At 38.6% G+C, this 26,045-nt stretch overlaps 1 protein-coding gene across 7 annotated transcripts in view; it reads left to right on the forward strand.

The window, feature by feature from the left end:
- LOC6035513 (homeobox protein prospero) overlaps nucleotides 1–26,045 on the forward strand; it is a 159,392-nt gene that overhangs the window by 50,428 nt on the left and 82,919 nt on the right. The window lies entirely within an intron of this gene.

The raw sequence follows: 26,045 nt of genomic DNA on the forward strand, positions 1-26,045 counted from the left end.
AACTCTTAAAATTTAACAAAATTCTTATGTTATAAGTGTGACTTGTTTTATGTGACTTTGCCAATGTTTTTTTTAAATGTCATTTTTGTGGGGTCAACTTTGGTTGTGTTTCTTACTAAAATTTCTCCTATATTATATGAAAATAATTAGTAGTAATTTTTAAAGTGTACCAGACTAAGCTTTTAAGCATTTTTTAAAAATTTAAATGATAATGGTAAGCTGTTTACGTTTGCATACAAAAAAATAAAATGTACAAAATGTAATAAAATCAGTGATTTGTAGTTTATTCATTTATATGATAATTATTCATGACGTTAAAATTTTATGTGTAGACTTCAGTGAACTTGAGGCAAATTCGTATTTTTTCTGAAACAAAGCATATTGTCAACTAACATGTAAATAAGGTACAGACCAACACTAAGTCTCTCCACTGATACTTTTTATAGTTTATTATTTTACTTAGACCGAATATTTATCCCGTTTGAGTGAACTCTTCTGAAGGTTGAGAAAATAAATGGTATTATGGCAATTTTCGGCAAATATACTACGCTGATGGAACTGGCCAGACAGTGAGATTTGACGATTAATGTTCTTAAATCATGTGATGTATATTAAATTTAAAAAGTATTTAAGTTAATTTGAGTTTTCATTTTCATTTACCAATAATTTTCTTCTGAAGAATCAAAACGATTAACTTGCTCTAAACGCCAATTAACATTACCATCAAACACTGATTGACCCATAATCTGGCGACCCTCAATCGAGAACCACCATCTCGCCCTCCCCACCCTACTCTCTAATCAATTACCAACCACAACAACCCGCAACAGTTGCAGGCCGTTGGCACACCCCGCCGGGTCGATTGATTCTGCCACCAGTTGCACCACGTGGACACAAAAAATTAACACCTCTAACCAACTGTCGACGAGACTGCTGCTGCTGTTATCAACCCAGCTTACAACCCTTTTGCCTGATTTTGTTGTTGTCCCATTTCCGGATATGGACCAGCTCATCCCGCCAACAGGCAAGGGTTGTCATCGCACACACCCCTCTTCCACCGCACTCTCGCTGGCAGAATTTTACTCGACAGTGAAAGTGAGCCCGGTTGAGTGTGTTGACTGTGAAAAAATGCACTAAACAAACAGATGAAAATTTTACAACTTAATAATTCATAAAAATCGCCAATCAAGGGGGTGAAAAGTGTGGTGGTGCAAAAGTGATCGAGGTTTTTTTTTTTTGCTTCTGGTTTCACGAGAAGGGTGGTGAAATTGGCCAGGGGGTGGTGAGTAAATGAGGCCCATTTGTTTTCCCTATTTGCGGGCGCCGAAATTTGGGGGAAACTGTCGTGATTGAATGTCGTGCTGGAATTTTCCGGTGTTAAACTGCGTGTAATTTGTGCGGAAAAATGACCTTGAACTATATTTTAAATTATTTTCGAAGGGACATGACAGGGGCATTGCTTAATTGGTTCATCGATGCAGTAATGAGCGTGACGGTCAAAAGCTTAAATTACACTTTTGTCTGTTTTTTGCAGACGTTTTGAAAGGAATAAAACAAATTTACATTTCAGTTTATTTCAAAAGATGTATCCTTCCGCCCGTTTGATTGACATCTCATTTGATCAACCCTCCTATTTCCGAGCTGTACATGAGAATAAAACCTTAAGAACCTTACTGCACCTTCTGAAATCGATCAATAACTTAACCTTTCCACTTTCCCACACCCCGACCAAGTTCGGCCAGGCCCCACAAAATTTGCCTTTTCACGGCGAAAAAGTTCCAACCGTCAAAAGAATCCTTTTCAGATTTCTCCCACAAATCGAACTCTAAAAAAAATAAAAAAGCAAAAGAAAACAAAACGTCAAAGGACAGGGCCAATTTCAAGCCCCGGTTCTCAAGATGAGTAATTGGAAATCTCGGCTATTTGGTGGAAGAAGAAAATTAAAAAAAAAGATCTACCAACCAAGAGGTCCAAAAAAGGGGTGTGCTGCGGTTGTGGCCCGAACCGGGTCCCGTCTTTTGTCCCTTTCTCGAAGGTAGAGAAAGTTTTGCGCTTTGCCTCCCTCCAGAGCTCGTTTTCCCGAAGAATGAGAAATTGTACTTTTTGCGAGCGCTGCAAATCAACTGTACTTAGAGTTTTGTTTGTCGAACTTGATGGGAGGAAGTCTTCTTTTGCATTTTGGCAAAGGTTGGTCGGTTGGTTTTTGTGTGTTTTGGGCTTTGTTCAAAGTTTTTTTTTTCTGGAACTGACGGAAAGGACACACGGACCGAGCAAAGTAAATCTACTTACCGAAACTTTGCTGGTTGAAACTTTTGGTTTGAGAAGGAATTTTATTGACAACTCAAAGTGTGATGGCGTAGCACAAAGGTAAAATTCTGCCTTTTTCTCTTTTTGCCGCACTCTTGACTGAAGAGGACAGTTCTCTGGATTTTTGCAAGTCTCCTTTTATGCATTTATTTGATTTCTGCTATTGTTTACAAATGAATTAGTTTAAATTGAATTTTTTCTATTAATTTTCTCAAAAAATTACTTTTTGCTTTCATTACAACAATAGTGACTAAATCTATCAGAATTTGATAAACTTTTAGATAAACTTACTTCCCCCATTCAATTTAATAATTGTTTGATTTTCGTTTGGTGCTAAAACAAGTAAAATTAAGAAGATATTTTCTTCGTCATTCGAAAAAAGATCACCAAAAAATAAATTTTGACATAATTCCATCACTGATCTTAGAACAATATAAAAGAAAAATTAACCAAGAATGATTTATTTTTTTTAGAATTCTTGATTTTCTTTAGAATATCTCTAAACTAAAATCTGGGGTGGGCGTGGGTGGGCAAACAAGATGTTCTCTGACAGTAATGATGATGCTGGTGGTGTGGTTTCTCTCCTTCAAAACGTCTAATTAGGGTTGGCAAAAGGTGCAAACCCCGAGAATGGTTCTTCCCCGATCGATCATCATCGGGATGACACCTCCTCAAGATGTTCTCAAGATTGGCTTTTGTCTGGTCGTGCACCGGACACCTTTTGCATACACCACCAGTCGGAACGAATGATGTAACCGTTGCTTGAAACCATAAAAACATTGTGATTTAGATAATATTGTTCACGGCTAGCCCTCCCCGGGGAATCCAATTATGAGCAAACTTCTTCAAATTTACTTTTAAAGCTGTTCCAACACTCCGTGACAAATTCCTCCTCCTCCTCTTCAGCAACTAAACCCGACGAAGGAAAGAAGATTTCCACTTCAACACCATGTTTAACGAGATAATTAAACTCCCCACACTCAATTCTTGAAAGATTTTCCACCCCCATCTTCAAAGAAAAACTTTCCAAGGTGGCGTGTGGAAAATCAGCCACCATGAAAAACTGCTGCTGCCGTTGTTGCCCGCCAGAAGAGAGGAAATCCTGAATTAATTACAAGAAGCTGCAAAGAAGTTGTGTTTCAACAAGTGGCAAAAGCGTTTTTTTTTTTCCTTCACGGTAGAAAAGTGTTTTTTCACGCAACGAGACCTTCTTCCTGGACTCGCAGTCTCTTGAAAGGGGGGAAAAGCGAAGAAAAACGCAAGAAAACCCGGAAAAATTCTTGCCAACCACTATACGCTGGGGTGGGTTGGCTTGGGTCAATATTTTTCTTTCGCTCGGTTTGCTCAAGTGACACAAGAAATTTTCCCTGCTTCTTGGTTGGAGTTTGTTTGGGTTGTGGGAGGGGGAAGGAAATGCTTGTTCTGGTAAATCTTTGTGGGCGAAACAAAAGGAGCAACAAGTCGTCTTTGCCGTTGCAATTTTCGAGGTGGTTGCTTGGATGATGATGTCTTTCCAGGGGTAGAGTTGGAAGCCGGTTGAAGACATTTATTTTTGTTTAGTCACAAAATATAAGTAAGTTCAACTTATTTGGAAAATCAAGGAAGTTGTGTTTCAAAATTTCAACTGAATCACAAATTCAAGAAAGTTTACTCTACCTGATGGTTAAGAAAATTATTATTAAATTAAGTTAAAGGAGAAAATATCAAACTAACAGCCGGTTAAGTAGCTGATCGTGATTCATATCTTATTTTATAAAAAATACTTTTGGAAACTGGTTTAGTATTTTTTTTTCAATTTTATTAATCTGTTTTTATTTTTTTATTTTTCAACCAAACATATTTATCCAAACTAGTTGATGTCAAAACCAAACGAAAACTCGTCGGTTTATTCCCCTATCCTCGTCTTGCATTCTCCTGCCTTGTAATCTACCCCATAAAATAAACTCAAGAAAGTAATCCAAGCCTCAACTCACCACCCCTCAAGAATTTCCTCAATAAGCTAAATTTACATCGTTTAACATCGCCCACCCAGGAAAGAAATGAATATCACTTCCTTCACCGCCAGGGGATGAATCCAGCCAGACTTTCCCGAAGAAAATCTTCAGCCGAAAAACCCAAGAGTTTGGCAAACTTTCCCCGCCAGGCCAGACTAAGAGAGGCCGGTCGAGGGTAAATAACTTGACTACCAGATTATTAGACGTTTTATTGTTATTATAGGGTACTTGAGGAAAAGGGAAAATTGTGGGATCTCTTCGCCTGGCGAAGGCGAAGACCTTCTTGAGAGGGTGTTTTTTTTCTTTTCCAACTTTGAGGGATGGCAACAGGTTCTGCACTTGAGGGTGGTTCAAGGGGGACACCTTAACCACTTGAGAGGGTGATTTAGTGCCGGTTCAGTGAGTGTTAAAGGTGAGAACGATTTACTTTTCCGATTATTGGGGGGAATGTGACAAATTCCCGTGTTCCCTGTGAAGAAATGAAGATTCACCCAAGCCCAACTTGTTTGGCTTGTGTCGAGCACGCGACCCTCCTGACGTTTTACAGAGGAAACGCTTTGCTGAGCACACGTGGTGTGTGGTTTCTGAGCGAAAACATCGTCATTTATTTACGCCAACTCGATTAGATTTCCCCACCTTTTTTGTGTCACATCTGAGGGTACCTTCGTAACAGTTGTGCTACCTTGTCGTATATTGATTTTGGATCATTAGAGTTAGAAACTAAACTCATTCAAATTGTAATAAATAAATAAAATCTTTGAAACAGTGCGAATTAAAATGAACTGATATAAACAAATTGATAGGAAGAAGCTAGCAAAACGGCAACGACATGAACTCTAAAGTCAGGCAACTTTACCCTGTATAAGTATGATGGTTCGGAAAGTGTCTCTTCTCGACAGTCTTTTTATTATCGCCTCATTACGAATTCTCTTCAGGCGTTTTATTACACTTTCCTACACTACACAGGTACGTAAACGCTGTCTCTTTCAACCTATCATAGACTGTGGGTCAAACTTGTGGAAGACTTAGTCGAAAATAGCTGTATTTCCCCTCACGAGTTCTGTTAGAACGACCTACATCTTCCTGAAGAGTCAAACAGCTGATTTTCACCAATCTTCAAGTTCACTTAATTCCGCAAACTATTAATTTCTTCAACCCCATCAACTCATACTTCCATAAACCCCCTCAGAAACCCGTTCTTGTTCCGAGGCACGCGTCTCGCAAAAAGCAGATGTTCAATGTGGTCGCCCAAAGTCACCCTTCTCCGACGTCGCAGCACAACCCAGGAGGGCGCTCACCCTGAGGATCTCGCGCAAGTCCCCTACCGTTCAGCAACACACAAGAACAAGAACTCATCCGGGCTCTTCCTCTTTTTTCCCTCGTCCTCAAACCTCAAACAATAAAGATCGTAATTCGTAAGTCCCCTTCTAGTTAGATTTTCCAGATTCGTTTACGTCACCGATGCAGCTGCTGGTTTGTTGTTTGTGTTTTCTGCGTTGCTCCTCGATTTTGCAGAACTTGGCCCTGGAGGTACAAGAAGAAAACTTGGACTCACGAGCTCGCCAGTTTTGGTGTACTGGGTGAGGTAGAGGTGTTCAATAAGTGTTTAGAAAACTTCAGTATTGATATTAGATAGATTTGGCCTCTAGTGAGAAAAAAATGAGCTGAGGCTAATCAAAACAAGTTACGAGTTAAGCCATGATCATGAAACCTATTTTCGTCAGCCTCCCATTTTCGGCATAAAGTGATCGTTGCTCAGATAAAGCTTCAAAATAACTGGTTAAACCATAAACATACCAGCAAAAGCTCCGCCTCAAGTAAAGGAGGTATTAGACTATGGCAAACAAACCTGCCTGCACCGAAAAAAATCAATTCTCGTAATCGTGAATTAAGTTCACGAATGTGAGAACCACGAAGGAATTTATTCATGAGTATGGTGCATTTGCACCATAAACGTGAATATATTCCTTCGTGGTTCTCGCATTCGTGAATTTAATTCACGATTTCGAGAATTGGTTTTTTCAGTGTGCTTTGTTTGTTTACCTGCATTTGCGATATCTTTTAATGAAAGTCAAATTCAATAGAAATGTTCTGCAAAAAGCTGCTATAATGGATGGTTTTCTTGGTTTTAGTAAATTTCAAGGAACACCCCGGATTATTGAGCATCATTCAGCCACCACCAGTTTATGAGAATCCATATGAGAGTGAGTGCTCTAGAACTAATGATCAACAATCATCAGTACAAGTCTTCTTCACAAACCTTGTTTAATATTAATATGATAATAAGATAGCCTCGATCAACACGCGAGTTATTCTTTAAGATCATTGACTGTGTAACAACTTGATTATTCAGTATCAGCTCCAGTCTGCCATGCTCTTCAATGCTCTTGTATGGAATCTTAAAGGAACTTTTGGAACACTGATCGTGAACTAAAGATAAAGTTTTGAGCTCATACAGGTTCTTTCAATCAAATAAGCTGCTGAGAGCTTCTATGAGAATCCAATAGAAATACGTAAATTATCTGATAACATTTGTTAGGAACACTCGTAAGTGAGTTAATATGAGGTGAAATGAGGAACGAACATAAACTTTAGCATCACTGGTGAAACTTCAAATCATATTATGATCATCCCTAGCTAACCCTCGACCCGATCGTCCTCGAGTCCGACACATATCAATCATGAGAGAGTGTACAGAAGAAGATAAGACCCAGACGCGGAGGGCTCAGAACAGCATAAGCCTCGTCCAAGGACACCACCATCCATCGTCGGTTCGTCTGCCCAAAGTCGCCCGTAACCTTGCAGTGTTCAAAACTAGGGTGGGGTGATGAGAGTCCCTTCGCGTGCTCTCCCTCCGTCCTCGCACACAAACGTACGTGAGTGTCAGGAGTCAGATGGTCTTTTCCTACCCAGTTTTTACAAACGTATTCTTCTTCGTAGCTGCGACGATTTCCCTGTTGGAATCGGCGGCAGTAGGGACGCACAACTCTCTTTACCTGGCGATAGCGAAAAGGGTCCTTGTTTCGGAAGATCGATTCGTAGTGAAGTTGAGGAGTGAGGATCTGAACCCGAGGGCAAGAATGTTGTAGTTTGGGTTGAATTTTTTAGAACGTTTCTTCAGAAGACTTCGCCTTCATAGGACTACAACCGTATTTGATCATCTTCAATTATCTTAAACTACTTCTTCATTTGGCCCGGATATCTTCAAACACATTGTTTCGTCTTACAGCTTTTTAGGACGTCTTCATACATCTTAGTTCTTTTTTAAACTTCTTAGGTTGTCTTGAAGCGTCTGAAGACATCTTCATTCGTCTCATATCAACGGAGCATTTCCATTCGAGAAGTTTTTGTTTTTTCTACAATGTCCTTTGTCCTTATGGGAGAACTCATTTCTAACACTCGAATCCGGTGCTCCATTGGGTAAAGAGCATTTAAGGTATTTCAAAATGACATAACTTGTCTTCAAATGTCTAAGTTCATCTTCAAATGTCATGAAGTAATAAAGTGTAAGACAGGTGATTTTAAACGGTATTCGTGTTGCAATAAATCAAATCTTACATCAACAGCTTCACATCCCGCGCCTCGGGTCTCACCAGCGTCCTTTGCCAAGCACCAACCAGAAGGGAGAGAGCCAAAGACCCCTCTCCGGAACACAAGACCAAGCAAACGAAGAGACCCCGCGTGCGTCCCGATAAAAATTCCTGCAGGAACGCAACCCGGCAAATAATAACACCGTTGAATTAGTCCACAGAATGAGGGTCCTGCCGAGCGCCGTCAGCCGATTGTGCGCTATGAGATATCGTCAAAGTCGTCGTCGTCGTCGAGGTTCCGTCAAGGGTGATGGGACACACTTCCAGCCGCGCCAGGAACGAACCCCTCACTCGTTAAGACCGTGCGCGTGACAGCTGCGCAGATCCCGACATCTGACGACTCGCGCTGGCTTGGTTTTGCGCTCCTTTGTTGCCGTTCCTCCTGGAATAATTGTCCTTTTGCAGAAAGAGTCGCAGGGGGAAATTGCTCGTTTGTAACTGCCAAGCCACAAGGCGCGCGGAGTTGGTACACTCCAGTTGAGGTCGGGTCGACGGTTTTGACAGCCGGCCAAGCTGGCTCGACTTGATGCAAGCAGATGTGCGTGTTGACTTGAGGAGGTTCCAGACACGAATGATTCTCAAGTCACTTTTCTTACCCGGGCTCGGCTCGAAACTCCTTGGGATAGTCCATGGTTGGGATTCCCCTCCGTCGTCGTTACGTCATCGTTTTCTCAGACGGCTTTTTCCCCTCTCCGGATCTTGCAAGAAATACAAAGAAAAGGAACTCAATGTGTCTTTGTGTGTCTAAGGGGGAAACTTCGTTTCCCATTTTCTTACGTCACGTGTTCTTGAGGCGTTCCCGAAAAGTTGCGCTTTGCGCAAGTGTTGGTGTGAGTTACTTTCTTGTTAGGAAGTTTGCCTTCTTCGACTAACCCGCGGAGATTCCTATAGGAATGCTTCTGTTTGAGAAACGAACCTTTCTTTTCCTACCGTAGTTCTTTGACCTAGTCTTCGAGAAGGCAGGTAATGTCTACCATATGTTCCCGTATCGAACTCGGAGGAAGAGGTCGTTTAACTTTGCAGAGAGGCGCTTGTTTGTTTACATTCTGGAGGAATCTTGCTGTAGATGAATTAGAGGTAAACATACGTTTTTCCCCAAGCGGACTTCCTTCCTCGGTGTTGTTGAAGGATTCGAGTCAGGATGTTGGAGGGACAGATGGTTGATTCCGCGGGTTTTGATGGGCCTTTTGCGTTTGATTGGGCTTTATGACGGGCGCGGGGTAGATTTGAATGCTTAATTTGTTTCCTTCTTACCGAGTTCGAGGAACGCCAAGGGCGCAAGTTCGTTTGCAAGATCGCCAACTGATAATTTTCGAAGAACTGGACGAGGGGTACTGAAGAGAATATGGGGATGCGCTTGTCCATTTCGGGTCTAGGAAATTATCTACGCTTGACTGATGTTTCGTTTACCCTTAATTGATTTGCTGGTTGAATAGACAACATATAGAATGCACTTCCGAAGGAATCCAGCGCTCATCCTGAAAGTTGCTGTATTGTAGTTAAAACATGAAAACTTACTTTATTTGTACAGTATCATAATAATATTGTAAGAAATTTTTCAGCGATAAAATATAGAAAATCAGTTTGAGTTTATATTTCACAATTCTTCGATGATTCGATCATTTAAGAATATGTTTTATGTAGAATATTTGGAACTAATAGAGGAGAAATTTTGTTCAAAATTGAAATATTTTCTGCACTATTAAACGGTAATAACAAGTACACATATATAAAAAAAATCAAGTTTTTTATATTTTACCCAAGAAGCAATTAATGAGAAGAAGTTTAATACTGATCAATTCCAGCTAAAAACATGGATTTGTCAGATACTTTTCACTCGACTCTCTACAATATCAATGGAACTGTCATCCAGTCATAAGTCATTTTTGTATACATGAAGCCAGTTGAACTCAAGAATTATATTTGAGAAGGGCGTAAGATGTTGCAATATTTATAAATTTCGTAATTTTAGTGAGCTTAAAAAAATGTAGGAAAAAGGGGATAGGATTTTTTTTGCGGTTTTTATACTTGATTATTCAGATTCGTAAACAACCGGAAAGCTCGTCCAATTTCCTATAAGTGTTTTTCAGTTATTTTGAAAGTTATCAAATTGTGCCTTTTATAATTAAAAAAATCTAGAAAACAAATGATTTTGGATACAAAATTCAACGTAATTTTGCATAAATTTTAATAAAATATTCTGATATTAGAATAAATTAAAGAGGGTTCCGTTAATAGAAAAATCCCGGGAAATGGGCAAATGCCAGGAATTCTTGGAAAATTTCTAATTTTTGGAGGATACTATTCTGAGTATGTTTAATATTTCGTAACAAAATCAGTTCAGTCATGAACACCTTTTCAAGAATAACTCTGGAGTTTTTTTTCTTGAAAAGGTCTTTTAAGCTATTGTGTTTTATATGTTTATAGGACCGATCTAAGATCTGACAACCCTCTCAAAAGTTATAAGCAAGTATATATATAAGTGTCTTTTATGCACTTTCTGGAGGCCGGATCTCCGATATTTTGATGAAAACGTTGTCCGGATCTATCATGCAACCTGTGGTTAGATAGGTTATCAAAAGACCTTTCCAACGAGTTCAAATGTAGTTCAAAAGTCCTATCAAAAATTGCAAGCACATAAGTACACTGAATTATGAAGATCTGACAACCCAAACTGATGATAATTGATAGAACACTGAATGGTCCGCCCTTTTGCGTCTATTTTGGATAGCATTACCCTTTAAATGCGAGGAAGGCGTCAACCACCTAAGGGTGAATTAAGAAACATTTTTTTTGTTTACATGAAACACGTTTCTAATTCAATCGCAACTAAAAGTTTCCAAATATTTGAAGTGAGTTTCTGAAATATGTTTTCAAATTACGAAGTTTGTATTGATTAAAAAAAAATTAAAGTTTGATTTATATTATGGTTTATATTACAATGCCAAACTAATGAATTTGGTTTTCATAGAACTATAAATTTGTTTTTAATTAAAGGAAAAATTAACAGCATTACACTATCAAGGTTTCAATATGATTGTTACCTCCATTTTATTTTTATTCGATTTTGTCTCAATTTCGCTCTAGTCAGGAATTTGGAAAAATAAATTTAAGATAGATCACAAACAAATACAAATTTTCTTCATAGCTGAAAATCGTAACTCCTGTTGCCAACAAATAAGTAATAGTTGATGCAAGATTTTAATATTTCAGACAAAATGTTTATCCAACAAAATAAACCTTGAGGTGGAATTTTGCGGAGAACTGTCTATTTCTGAAATAACAATTATAACTGTTTTTTCAGTTAAAACAAAACATTATCTTGAGCAAAGTATTCAGAATCCAGCATTTGATATTTGCATTCCTGCATTTCAAGAACCTAGCTACAGCTCTCCACATGCAACAAGCGTAAGAATCAAGCAGCATGCATTTACCAACTCATAGACTTCTAATTACGACAAGTTGTGTTCACCGCACTTTGGAGAAGGGGTTTCCAAGAAAGAAAACAAAATACCTCTTGCACTTCTCCCTGCACTCACCACATGTACTCACGTGCAGTTACTCATCGAAATTGCATCTCTCCTGCCTCCTGGAATTGACTAACTAGTCTGACATCTTCGAGGACTACTCCGGCCAATAAATGTGAGTGCTTCCAGGACTGGACAAGGAAAGCATTTGCATAGAATGCATTTTCCAATTTTCCGCTCCTTGTCCGAACAAGAGAGATGAAAGACCAATCCCCCCCCCCCCCCCCACACGTCACTTCCAGTGCCCACTCGACTACTTTTACCATATATTTACAAATGTCCCTTCCGAAGCCCTGCACGCAATGTGGACTCCCCAATCTCCCTCGATCATTAGGACACTTTAGCCTGCTGGTGGGAGGTTGCCGGACCGGACGAACATATTCGTAATTGGAAAACAAAAAGAATGGATTTCCCTGCCCCAGCTCGTCATGATGTTCTCTGGTTTGGTCTGTTTGCCGATCGGAACGAAAAAAAAAATCCCCTTTCGGTTGGGAGTCTTTCTTTTGCTTCAATTTACACACTACTTCTTTGAGGTGCATCCTGGCGTAAACGAGAGTTGGAGTATGTGGGTGGTTCGAGTGAGGAGAAGGGCGGTTGTTGGAGTCAACCCTTTATTCAATAAGCATATTGCATGGACGCAGCATAACCAACAAAAGAGTTTGCAAGTTCTTTCTGTGGGGACTGGTCGTTCTGATGCTGGGACCAATGTTTAGGGTGGGGTAGATGCATGCAAGGAACTAATTTGAAAAATTACTTGACTGTGTGTGTTTGTTGGTTGCACATGTTCAATACATTTTTTTTTCTTTCATCAAAAAGAGTAAAACGTGATTGCTGCTGTTCTATAGACACTGTGACCATTCAACTAGACCAATCTTATCAATATTAATTCGAACAAAATTTAAGGACTTTTAATTTCATTTTTATTTGTTTCCAACATGCGACGAACCCCAAAAAAGGCAGAGACTTTTAAATTAGCGAAACCATAAATTCACCGACTCTCCGCCATAAATCAACCACTTCAAGTGCAGTTTTGCTGACACATCAAAGTGCATTGTAACACCTAGCAACTTCCAGTACATAAACGCACAGGCAGCAGAACACGCAAACGCCGCATCCACCAGGTGGAAATCAATCTGGTTCTGGAAACAAAAGCCACCACCGCGCCAACAACAAAAAAAAAGCCATCCCAGTCAGCCATAATTCACACTCCGGCCGTTTCATCCCCGGAACCGGTCCCGAGATGGACGACGAAATTTCGTAAATTTCGCGTTCTGTTTCGAAAAATTAAACATTTTTTCGCTCATGATGCACTCCATTGTGTGTGCGTGCGCGCGAGAATTTTGTTCAAGAGGTACCACCACCTCCACCCACCCCAATTCGCCTCCAAAAAAGTAAAATTCTGCACAATTTCAAAATGATTTATATTTTTCCCCGCCGAAAAAGTGCAACGTGCATGTTCTCAATGGCTCTGCTTTTTTTTTACGCCGGACCGTTGGACCCCGGGCCGGATATCGCTGGTCACACTGGCCGGTCGTCACTTGACGTGACTCCCTCAGAGTGTCCCTTTTTACTTTTTTTTTTGTTGGGCGCAAAAAAGTCACACTCATTCGCAGGAAAAAAATGCAACTCGCGTGTCCGTCAGAATTGACGCTTTGATTTGTGTATTGTTCGAACGTGTCGCGAAGGGCTTTCTTTCCCTTCGAAAAAAAAACTGCAAGGGAGGAGGTTTGGGGGGACGCACTGCATTTTATGGGATGCAGTTTTCGGGTGCAGGATGAGCTCTCCACTTTTAAGGGCGTTTTTCGTGCTCTTCAAAAAATGAAAATTTATAAACTGAAATATTAAATTGCTACGTGAAAATTGTTGTTCGTTGTTGTTACTAACTGCATGAGCTTTAAACCTACACTCTAGGATGAGTCGTTATAGTTTACTGAATGAAAGGATAAAGTGCAAATTTATCAAGAACATTTCACTCTCAGAATAATTCTTAAAATCAAACTTATCGTCTACCGCCCCAGTTTTGATTTTTTGAAAATTTAGATGTTTCTCATGTTCAGGACGTTATTTTGAGCAACTCTAGTTCTACGAACAACTTGACTCCTCTTGATTTATGATTTTTGACATAATGTTTTAATACCGTATACCGGGGTGATTTTGATAGGATTTCAATTTGTTTTTGGAATATTTTTCAACAGGTAAGGTTTTTCTCAAGATTATTATTTTTAAAACATGTACTGGGGTAGGCCACACAAAGCCCACGTACTATTTTGGAATAAAAGTTTTTTCAATAGTGTTTAGAAAAATAGTTACGTTAAAAATTCGAAGCAAGAATCACAAGTTTTCACATTTATCATGAAATTTGTTCAACTGAAATTCCCTATCAATTCGGAGATGTTTTATTAATTGTGTTTCAAAAACACATATTATTTATTATTTACATTATTTACTTATTTAACCTTCTCCTAGTCCTGCCCAAAAAATCCGAAAATGCATTCCGTTTTCCGATTCAGAATCATGTTCATTGAGAAAATCATGACACTTTGAGATGTTTAAAATAATGACTTTTATCAAAATTTTCTTAACTATAGTTAATTAACTTTTTAAACTATTCAAAATTTCATGAAAAGTTCTTTTTGAGGTACTTTGAACACTTCTCTACCACGGTCAGTATGATTCTAAACCATTCCGTACGTATTTTAATTGTAATCTTCATTTTGTGGAAAAATCGTAAACCTGTCAAAGTCACCCCGGCTATCAAAGTCACCCTGTTTTATGGTACATTAAATTTCCCATAAAATGACATGTTTCAAAAAAATTAAAGTCGAGTAACGGAAAATGGAAGAGTTTTTCAAACTTTTATAGTGTTTTTTTAATGAAAAATATGTTTTTTTTTTTTCATAATTCTGAGTACGCTATCAAATTGGGCGTCTAATTTTACATAAATGTCCCTTTGACACCAAATTTCTATCTCATCACCATTTGAGGCTGCAAATTATTGAAAAACACCCCTTTTTTCGCATGTCCAAAAATGAAAGGAGTCGTACCGCCCCTCTGTCACGATTTAACAAAAAAAAGGATCTCGGATTCTTGATCAGGGACAAAAGTTACCCCTTAGAACAAAGATTCACGTAAATCGAAGAGGGGTTGGGGCAATTTTTCCCGATTTCGTGTGAGTTGGTAGAGAATTACCCATAGAGCAATTCTCTACGAAATCGGTCTTTTTTCTTCAATTTTAATTTTTGTATTTTTTAATCCGACTGAAACTTTTTTGGTGCCTTCGGTATGCCCAAAGAAGCCATTTTGCATCATTAGTTTGTCCATATAATTTTCCATACAAATTTGGCAGCTGTCCATACAAAAATGATGTATGAAAATTCAAAATCTGTATCTTTTGAAGGAATTTTGATCAATTTGGTGTCTTCGGCAAAGTTGTAGGTATGGATACGGACTACACTGGAAAAAATAATACACGGTAAAAAAATTTGGTGATTTTTATTTAACTTTTATCACTAAAACTTGATTTACAAAAAACACTATTTTTAATTTTTTATTTTTTGATATGTATGCCAACTTTTCAGAAATTTCAGGTTGTGCAAAATCATTGACCGAGTTATGAATTTTTAATCAATACTGATTTTTCAAAAATCGAAATTTTTCGTAAAATTTTTCAACTTCATTTTTCGATGTAAAATCAAATTTGCAATCAAAAAGTACTTTAGTGAAATTTTGATAAAGTGCACCGTTTTCAAGTTATAGCTATATTTAAGTGACTTTTTTGAAAATAGTCGCAGTTTTTTATTTTTTTAAATTAGTGCACATGTTTGCCCAGTTTTGAAAAAAATATTTTTGAAAAGCTGAGAAAATTCTCTATATTTTGCTTATTCGGACTTTGTTGATACGACCTTTAGTTGCTGAGATATTGCAATGCAAAGGTTTAAAAACAGGAAAATTGATGTTTTCTAAGTTTCACCCAAACAACCCACCATTTTCTATCGTCAATATCTCAGCAACTAATGGTCCGATTTTCAATGTTAATATATGAAACAATTGTGAAATTTTCCGATCTTTTCGAAAAAAATATTTGCAAAATTTTCAAATCAAGACTAACATTTTAAAAGGGCGTAATATTGAATTTTTGGCCTTTTTGAAATGTTAGTCTTGATTTGAAAATTTTGAAAATATTTTTTTCGAAAAGATCGGAAAATTTCACAAATGTTTCATATATTAACATTGAAAATCGGACCATTAGTTGCTAAGATATTGACGATAGAAAATGGTGGGTTGTTTGGGTGAGACTTAGAAATCATCAATTTTCCTGTTTTTAAACCTTTGCATTGCAATATCTCAGCAACTAAAGGTCGTATCAACAAAGTCCGAATAAGCAAAATATAGAGAATTTTCTCAGCTTTTCAAAATATTTTTTCAAAACTGGGCAAACATGTGCACTAATTTTAAAAAATGAAAAACTGCGACTATTTTCAAAAAAGTCACTTAAATATGGCTATAACTTGAAAACGGTGCACTTTATCAAAATTTCACTAAAGTACTTTTTGATTGCAAATTTAATTTTACATCGAAAAATGAAGTTGAAAAATTTTTACGACCAAAATTTCGATTTTTTGAAAAAATCAGTATTGATTAAAAAATTCATAACTCGGTCAATGATTTTTGCACAACCTGGAAATTTCTGAAAAGTTGGCATTTTATGTCCTCTAAAACATATCTAAATCAAGTTTTAGTGACAAAAAATCACCAAATTTTTTTTACCGTGTATTATTTTTTTCTAGTGTAGTCCGTATCCATACCTACAACTTTGCCGAAGACACCAAATCGATCAAAAAATTCCTTCAAAAGATACAGATTTTTGAATTTTCATACATCATTTTTGTATGGACAGCTGCCAAATTTGTATGGAAAATTATATGGACAAACTAATGATGCAAAATGGCTTCTTTGGGCATACCGAAGGCACCAAAAAAGTTTCAGTCAGATTAAAAAATACAAAAAAAATCGAATGACCGAAATCCTAGAGAACTGCTCCATATTGCTAATAAAAACGTCCTAAAGTTGACAACAGAAAAATATATTTTTATTTTATTTTTATCAACGTATAGTCACATGAACCAACTAAAATCATCATATGAAAAACATTCTTACAATTGAAGCGTTCCTTTCCGATTGTTTTTAATATAGATTTTTAATTATTTTGCCTTCCTCACTGAGGTAAGGCTATAATCCTGCTCGAAAAATGAACTTTTGAAAAACAGCTCGTAGACCTATATTCTTGTATACCTATCGGCTCAGTATCGAAAACTGAACAAATGTCTGTGTGTGTGTGTGTGTGTATGTATGTTCCCTTGCCAAGTTTTCTCAGCACTGGCTGGATCGATTTTGATCAAACTGGTTGCATTCGACTTGGTTTAGGGTTCCATACATCGCTATTGAATTGTTTGAAGTTTCGATAAGTAGTTCGATAGTTATATATAAAAATGTGTTTTCACATTTATCCGGATCTCACTTATATGCATGAAAACTATGTCCGGATCCATCATCCGACCCATCGTTGGTTAGGTTATCAAAAAACCTTTCCAACGAGTCCAAAACATTGAAGATCTAGCAACCCTGTCTCGAGATATGGCCACTTAAGTAATATTTATGTACTTTGTGGAAGCCGGATCTCACTTAAATGTATGTAAACTATGTTCAGATCCAACATCCGATCCGTTGTTGGTTAGGTTAAAACAAGACCATTCCAACGAGTCCAAAACATTGAAGATCTGGCAACCCTGTCTTGAGATATGGCCACTTAAGAGTTATTTATGTACTATTTGGAAGCCGGATCTCACTTAAATGTATGTAAACTAGGTCTGGATCCACCATCTGACCCATCGTTGGTTAGGTTATCAAAAAACCTTTCTAACGAGTCCAAAACATTGAAGATCTGGCAACCCTGTCTCGAGATATAGCCACTTAAGTGATATTTATGTACATTTTTATTCCAGATCTAAACAAAAAATAAATAAATTTGTGTCCAACGGTTGGACTCCAACCCCATCATATCACCCATTGTTGGTAATGAGTGAGGAAGGCTCCAACCACATAGGTGGATTAAGTTAGTTTTTAAGATCGAACTCGATTTCACTCCGATTTCAACTCGACACTATGCAGATTTAGCGAATCCGACTCCAGCTCTTCAAATATACTTGACTCTGAATTGATATCTATACATTATCAGACAGGTGTTACAATTACCTATCCAACGATAATCCATCGCAATTAAAACATAATGAAATTACTCAGAAATTATGACTTAGGAAACAGCTTAGTAGTTGGCAGTTGGCAGTTGGCACAATCATTAAAACCAGAGTTCGGAAAACCACTCACACTCACAAATCGAGTAGGCTTCCTCACAGCAAACACTCTCATTACTCACCGTGAGTGTGAGGGCTGAGTAAATTTACTCATATTTGAGTAAAATGAGGGCGTGAGTAGGCCGTTTCCAACAGTTTGTTATTTATAGAATCAATGAACATATGAATCCAAAATCAAACGTCTTTATCAATCAGTTTTACATTCGAGGTAGCGTCAATGTCTATAAATCCGAAGGTTTTGTGTTTGTATTAATTAGACATATACTTTTTTGTTGTTGTCTGTCTGGTATATTTTTTTCATTGCTGAAAAAGAAACCTAGGATTGTTGAAGTCCAGCGGCTGGCGGATGGGCAATTATTTTCATAATTTTAAGATGGGCGACCGGTCGAAATCTGTTGTGGAATGACCTACCGCGGGATAAATCGGAGGCCGCAGACGGGGGCAGCTTCTGCGGGTGGATGTTGGCAGCCATACCAAAAGAAGATGGCCGTGTTGTTGTGGGTAATGGTCACTCCTTTCGACAGATGTGCAACTGGGGCCATTCTCGCAGTCAGTTCTACCAATATGTCTTGCTTAAGAACCAGGACTCGCCAGTGGATCCTCAGCGGATGCCGGTGGCTCTAGCCTAAAGCTGTCCAAAGCACTGGATCGGCTTTTTTTAATTTTCAGTGAACCTCCAAGCCAAAGCCACCGGTGGCTACTGCAACTTCTTCGAGATGTCCAGATTCTGCAGCATAACACATTTATACAGCTGTCGACGACCGGGAGTGGCCACTTACCTCAGCAACACGGCCATCCACTGCTGGTAAAGCTGTTAAAATCCACCCGCAGATGCATTCCTAGTCTAAACAACCTCCGACCTATCCGTCGGTAGGACAAAACTAGCTGAAAAAAAAAAACAGATAAAAATCAGGATTTGAACCACTGTGATAAAAAAACTTCTATTTGATAGCACTGCGCCTCTACCATCAGGACTACTTTTTCGCTGTTGAGTGAGCAAGAAATTCACCAATGTAGAGTTTGACATCTCCAAATTTTGTTTTCGAAAATAGCCCTCATGAGCCCTCATAGCCCTCTTTGTGAGTAAATGAGCAAAGCCCTCACACTCACCGAGAGTGTTGAGTAATTTACTCGCAGGTAACTTAGTTTTTCCTCATGGTTGAGTAACCCGTGAGTGAGTTTCCGAACTCTGATTAAAACATTAACTCTGGCCATACACTAAAAACAGCTTTCATTTCCATCGAGCCACGCCGGACATTTTTCCACAAATCGAACAAAAGCCCGGTAGTGACACTTTTTCTTCGAGAGAGAAGGCGCTAAACGAGGTGGCACGCCGCCCACAATAATGGGGCACAGCCATAATCAGCAGTCGGCACTTGCAGCGTGAAAGTTGCTCATTTTCATGACGATTTATGGGCCCCGCTAAAGAAGAAGTCTGCTGGCTGGTTGGCTGGACTACTTAGCATAATAATGCTTCCGCGGCTCGAAGAGTTTCTTATCTCCCCGAGAGTCGTCATTGTTGCTGGGGGTCCATGCTGGCTGGCTCCAAAATGGGGGGGGGGGGGAGCACTGAAGTAGAAGCTGAGAGGTAGAGCTATTTCTTGCCTCGTTTGTGTCTTGTCTGGATTGGATAGTTGGTGCTCGGGTTGACAGTTGGAAAGTGTCGACGGAAAGTGGGTGTTGATTGCTGGCAGAGTGAATAACTGGGGGTCGATGGGGTGGTCTCATTATTTAGAGTATAGTTTAAAGTTTACTATTAATACCAGACAAAATTCAATTCTGACATCAATGTTGAACTGACAGACGCATCAAGCATCAACATCAAAACAGTTACGAATAAGTTCAAGTTGGGGTACCCGACCACATGTTGTACTCTGCTAGACACATGGACGATCGGGGAAGAAACACTTAACCGACTGTTGCTGGAGAAATCAATTTTCTACGAATTATCGTTGATAGGCTCGAACGTCAACGGTGGTTAAGGTATTGAAGAAGGCTCAAGTGCCTCGACCCCCTCAACAATGGAACATAAATTTTACGCTTTGATACATCGTTATTATGACCTTTAATTGCTTCATTTGAGCCATCGATATTGCGGCTTGATAATTCAAACATTTGGAGATCGAGTTTTTTCTTAAAACTCAAAATTTTAAGTCAGTTAAAGACTTTCAGTTAGCAAAAAAGCTGCCAACTAGGAAAAAAAGTGCCAATCACGTTTAACAAAAAAAAAAAAAAAACGCATCAACAACATTTTTATATTATCGAATTTCAAGCAGCACCTTAAACAAGAGGGCACGCGTGGCGCGTGACGATCCCGGAGTCCAGGTGTGCCATACGTTCCCCGTGGTATGTCATCGCATTATCTTCCCGAGGTTCAGTGTATGTATGCGCTCGATGTGTGGACTTCCCCTTGCGGGCTGAAGCTTAAAAGTCGCATCCCATTTATGGACTTCCACGCGACCTCTGCTCTTTATTTTATGTTGATCAAGCGTTCTGGAAGCGAGCGAGGGGTAGGTTGATTGAATTTATAAAATATTCAGGTTATCCGTGGTCTCTATTGCAAGTTTCTGCTCGAACCTAGAAGTTCAATGGCTTGAATGGGAGAGTACCACGCCAGGATTCGAACTGACGACCTTTGGATAATATACAGTACTTGTTCGGTAACTGGGCTGGGAACGTAGCCCAGTCACCGAGTGCTGCTCGCTAATTTGGCTGAACGAAAAATTACGAGGGGAAATATAAAAATAAAAGTTACTCAAATTTATTTACAATGCTTACTCTTCATATTTCATCAATTGTGACTCTAAATTAAATAAAAGATTGAAAAAAGTTTTTTTTTACTTATTGAACATGATTTTTGCATCCATTAACCCCTTGGTCATTTCGGTTTGTTTTGGTTTTTTTACGTTTGTCTGCTTTTTAACTGGGCTACGGCCCAGTTATCGAGCAACCAGTTAAAAAGCAGTCCAGTTACCGAACAACTACTGTATACAAAATATTGAAGAAAAACCTATACAATATTTTGTTTAATGAATTATCTTGATTATAAAAAATAATCATTTAATGCTCAAATCGATTGAAGGACCCCTCACCCAAATTAATGCACATTTGCACCCGACCTGACGCTCGCGGGATCCCGTCCCAATTGATCATCTGATGCAATATCAACATCCTCCGCCAACTGAAAAGTGGCACAATATGGCATATCGGTTTCGTACGAGATCCTTTTTTTCCTTCTCGAAAACATCCTCGTCATTCTAGGGCTCATTTTGAGCAGCACGGGCCAAAATTACCCCGCAGAATGCATGATGATGCATCACGCATATATCAACTGACTGCGATCCGGCTGCTTCTGGAGTCCCAGCCAGGTTTAGAAGGATCAATCGAAGGAAAATCTGAAGAGATGAAAAAATACGCAACATGCGGGCGATTGTTGCAAGTTTTGTGAATGGAACCAAAGCATGTGGACTCCTTGTAGAAGGAGGAAAAAAAATCGTGTTGAAGAAACGATATGAGGGATTTCACCGCTCCCGATTGTTTCGATCCAATTATTCCAACGCTGGTAGCAAGGCATATGTTCAATAAATTTTCCTCGTCCTGGAACGAGTCACATCTTTGATTTTACAAAGTGCAGCTTTCGCGGCTTCTGCTGCTGTCCGGAAAGCTACAAAGGAGTCTAAGTTGTAAAATGTGTTCGCAAGAGGTAATTTCACACCTTGAGGACACCGGAGTGCCATTCATAATGACACATCATTATAATGTAATTTGGGCCGAAGGCCCGAACTCACTCCCGCGGTGCGGTCCAATGAATATGTCACACACTGGTCAGCCCTCACTCCAGGGGGAGGGTGTCCAACCGTTGCTCTCTCCAGTTCCAATGATCGGAGTTCAAAAAAAAAATGACCGGAAAGTAAAAGTCAAACGAGCATTCGTCCCAGGTCACTTTTAAGCACCGAAACGAAGCAACTTACGCAAACACGCACCGCCCCGCTTCCTCGCCGCAGAAAATTTCAAGAAACCGAACCGTAATGAACGTTTAAACAATTGATGTTCTAGAAAGTAAAACAAAAAAAAAGCAACCCAAAAATTACCCCCGAGGAGATTCTTTTCTACCAGGACGACGATTTTTTTTTTCGGAAACCTTCATTCAAGGCTGCTGCTGAGTAGCCGGCAGAGACAAATAAATGGAAAACAGAAGAAATGCTGCTGGTTCCGGTGCCCGGAAAGAAGACACCGGATGTCGAGGGAGCGAGGCAACGCCAAAGGAAGGCGAAGGGATTGAAAAGGTGACTGGGAGAGGAGTTAATTAAAGGAGACTGGTGGAGGGAGAGAACATGGAGTTTTTTTCAATTTGAGCAATTTGGCTGATCAATTTTGAGTCAACAAGGTTTTCTAGATTGTGCAAATAAGCATGTAACTGGCAGTTTGTTTTGTAAATTATGCCAACAGTTATCAGTGGACACAATTAGATGTACAGCAATTCCCTCATAGGAAAGGTCTTTCGATTACCTTACCAACGATGGGTCGGATGATGGATCCGGACATTGTTTACATGCATTTAAGTGAGATCCGGCTACAAAAAAGTACATAAATAACACTTAAGTGGTTATAACTCGAGGCAGGGTAGCCAGATTATCAATGTTTTGGGTTCGTTGGAAAGATCTTTCAATTACCCAACTAACGATGTATAACATGATGATGATTGGTTCACCCAGTGCTGAGAAAACTGAGTGACATTATTGGTCACATAAACACACACACACATACACATTTTGCATTTGCCCTGACTACGCTTTTAGTAGAAAATTTAATGAAAAATTCATTTTTTGATGTTTTTGGACTTATCTATCCACAGAATAATGAAGATTATGGCAGAAACTATCTACCTCAAAACTTACAATATCAATAATTGCTTTTAATTTGTTCAAAAATCATAATGAAAGTTCAATGAAACACGACAAGATTGAAACTACTTTCATATGTAAAGTGACAAAAAAGCATGGAGTTTTTTTTTCGGATTTGGTTGAATATCTCAGGATTGAAATCGAATTTTGGGGATCTGTGAAGGTCAAAAGATGAGGCATTGTGAGCTGCACAAAATGGCGTTATTAAATCAATTTGGCTCAAAATGCACGTACGACAAGTTTGCACAACGGCGACAATATTGTGATGTTCTTTTGAAAATTCATTCAAATTACAAAAAAATCGTTGAATAGGTAGCAAAAAGTTTGATTGCAAAGAATAAATAAATTAAAATTTATTTCTTTAAATTAAAACAAGATAACATTCAAAAAATATTAAAATTGTGTGAAGTAATAATTTAAATGTAAGGAAATAAAGTAACGTACTGAAGGGAAATTTGATTTCTGTGCAGGAAATGTTATGAGAAGGATGTTTATTTTAAATATTGATGTAGAAGTAAGTTTCGCGATAATTTTTAATATGTCAAAACTTAATACTACATTTGAAAATCAAATGAAATAGTCATGCGAAAAGGAAGTTGGCTGAGAACCACTGATCTAAATTATTGAGATCCCACTTGAAAATTTTACATAAGCATCATTTAAGGGGTAACATACATGTAAATCGGCAAAAATGTCAGAGGTGGGTTTGAGCACACAATTAAACTTTTTTAAAATTTGTTTTCGGGGCATTAAAATATACATTTTCATCTATTAACAAAACAAATTTGAATACATTTGGTTGTATCATTGCCGAGATATAGCTATTTGAAGTTAGCAGTTTTAGAAAACGGGTGCCACGAGATCTCAACATTGCTTCGACCAAATCGGCTCAAAATGTTGGTGAAGACTCATTAAACCGGTCCCGTGTGCATGACGAAGGCCGATTTTCAAAAAGTTTATTTATAAAAAAGATAAAAATATTTTTCTGTTTTTCATATAAAAAATCGACAGTTTTTGATTTTTGTATTTTTTGAATATTCAAAATTTTAAAATCGGGCTTTGTCATGCACACGGGACATGTCTTGGGAGTCTTCACCCAAAATTTCAGTCAATTTGGTCAATCCCATCTCGAGATATCGTGGCACCCGTAAATCAACTTGGTGTTCAGAGAAAAACGCTCTGAAAGTCAGACAGTTGGCTTTGCGCATGGCAAAATTCTGAACTTAAATCGTCTCTAACTCAGTCAAATCATGAAATATCTTCATGAAACTTTCAGGAGTGATTGAAAACCATCTTTTATGTGGATTTAATAAATTTTCTGTAAAATGAAATTTTGTGATTTTCTACAAGTATGTAACCCCTTAAGTGGAAATACATAAAATTGGGTCTATAAGCTTTTCTGAAAAGTTCTTTTCTAGAGCAGGATTACGGCCTTATCTCACTTTCCTGAAAATGAATTGATGTAAGGGTTCAAATGAGATAAAAGCATTTTAGAGATCACCAAGTGATGCTCATAATGGATAAAATGACAATGGGCCAAAGTGAAAAATATCTAAATTTGATCTCTTTTCTCAAAAAGATTTTAGCGTTGAATGTGTTAAAACGATTCATTTAAAAAATATACATATTTCACTGATTTGAAGTTAGATGTTGAAATTAACCATGCTTTAATTTAAATGTTAAAATGATTAAAAACATTGCGATTGATCTTATTTTTTAGGTTTTAGATGGTTCAAACTGGCACTTAAATGAAACAAATTTCACAAACCTTTCCCCGACCAACACCGTCTTTGATTGGTTCCGCTTCTCAACCGTGATCAAGTGTGACGAAGATTCGACTCAAAAGTGCTCAAGTTTAAGGAAAGTGACTTGCAGAAAAGTTTTCCTTCACTCCAGGTCCCCTTAACCGTCACCCACTTTTTACCCGCACTCCTTTCAGTCCTCAGTGTGGGGAAAATGAACGACTGTGTGTCGAAAAAATTAATGACATTCTCACACATCGTCGTCGTCGGCGTCCTCCGCCGCTTCGTCGGCGTCATTCAAGGCCCTCAAGGCAGCTGCCGGTTTTAATCCTTCCGACGTTCACACTCGGGAGCCTTTCAACGGGGTGCGCTCGCTTTTTTTTTCCTCTCGTTTCTTCCGCTGTGTAACGCGCCTCGTTGCACATCTACAAGACAGTTTTCCACCGAGGCCGCCTTGGACCTTGCGCTTACATTTGTGTTGGGGGAGGAGGTCTCCCAAAATGCAAAAGGGAAACAAATTCGCGCCACTTTTTTGTGTGCTCTGTACTGCACATTTTTTTCATTTTCTACCAAATGCAGTTTGCTTATGTAATAATGCACTTTTTTCAATCTCTCAGCCCCCCTTTTTTCCAGGGGGATCACTTTACACAGAGAGAGAGGGATTCGTTTTCACAGTATCAAAACTTTTATTTTAATTTTTAATTTTTTGTGTAAAAAGTATTCTGTGTGACTGCAGAAAGGGAAAAAGGGCTGATACATAAGCATAAATCATAACTCTCCACCGGCAAAAGTCTGGACGGGTGGAGGGAAAGGATGGTGCATTGCTCTACAAAAGTGTGCATCGAAAAAAGAGTTGGGCGGTTCGGGGGGTCTTTCTCGCAAGCCATCCGGAAAATCCCTCCAAATCATAAGCTTCGTCAGCCGTTTTTTTTTGTGTGTGGGCCTCAAAAAAAAGTTCGCGAAAAAAAGTTACGATGGAAGTACCGTTAGTTGGGATGAGTTTGATCAGCTGATTCGACAGTTACGATTTTTTGATTTTAGGAAAATTTTCAAAAGTTGAATACTTGCCTCCAGACAACCTAAATGTTGTAACAATTGTTTAAACATTCTTTAAAAAAACGATCTGGCTCTGCATTCTTATGAAAATTGAATTATTATTTTTTTGAAAAATATATTTATATCTTCCTTGATCTCTTATCAATCTCAATTAGAGTCGAGGAACAGAAACTCAAAAAACGACATTGTGAAATGATATTTAATTTTCAATTTGACCAAAACAACGGTATTAAAACTGGTACTCACGTGTGTACCCACCTCAGTTTAAACGTGTGTGTTTGCCCTGACTCCATGTGCAAAACTCCTTAAATTTTTCATTATGAGTCGCGCAGCGGAGAAAGAGAACGAAAGAATCAAATAAAAATCCTTATCAACGTCTCGTCCTGCCCCTCTCCCTCTCAGTAGCTCACGTGCGTTGTGACCCCCTCCCAGAACCCGCCCAGTAGTTCCTCACCGGAAGCCGGGAATCTCCAACTTTTGCAACACGCGCGCGCTGCGAAAACTCCCGGGGCAAACTCGGGCTGTACTCATTATTGCTTAATATATGATTTTTT

This window comes from Culex quinquefasciatus, chromosome 1 (genome assembly GCF_015732765.1).
Source record: "Culex quinquefasciatus strain JHB chromosome 1, VPISU_Cqui_1.0_pri_paternal, whole genome shotgun sequence".
In the NCBI taxonomy this organism is placed as follows: Eukaryota; Metazoa; Arthropoda; class Insecta; order Diptera; family Culicidae; genus Culex; species Culex quinquefasciatus.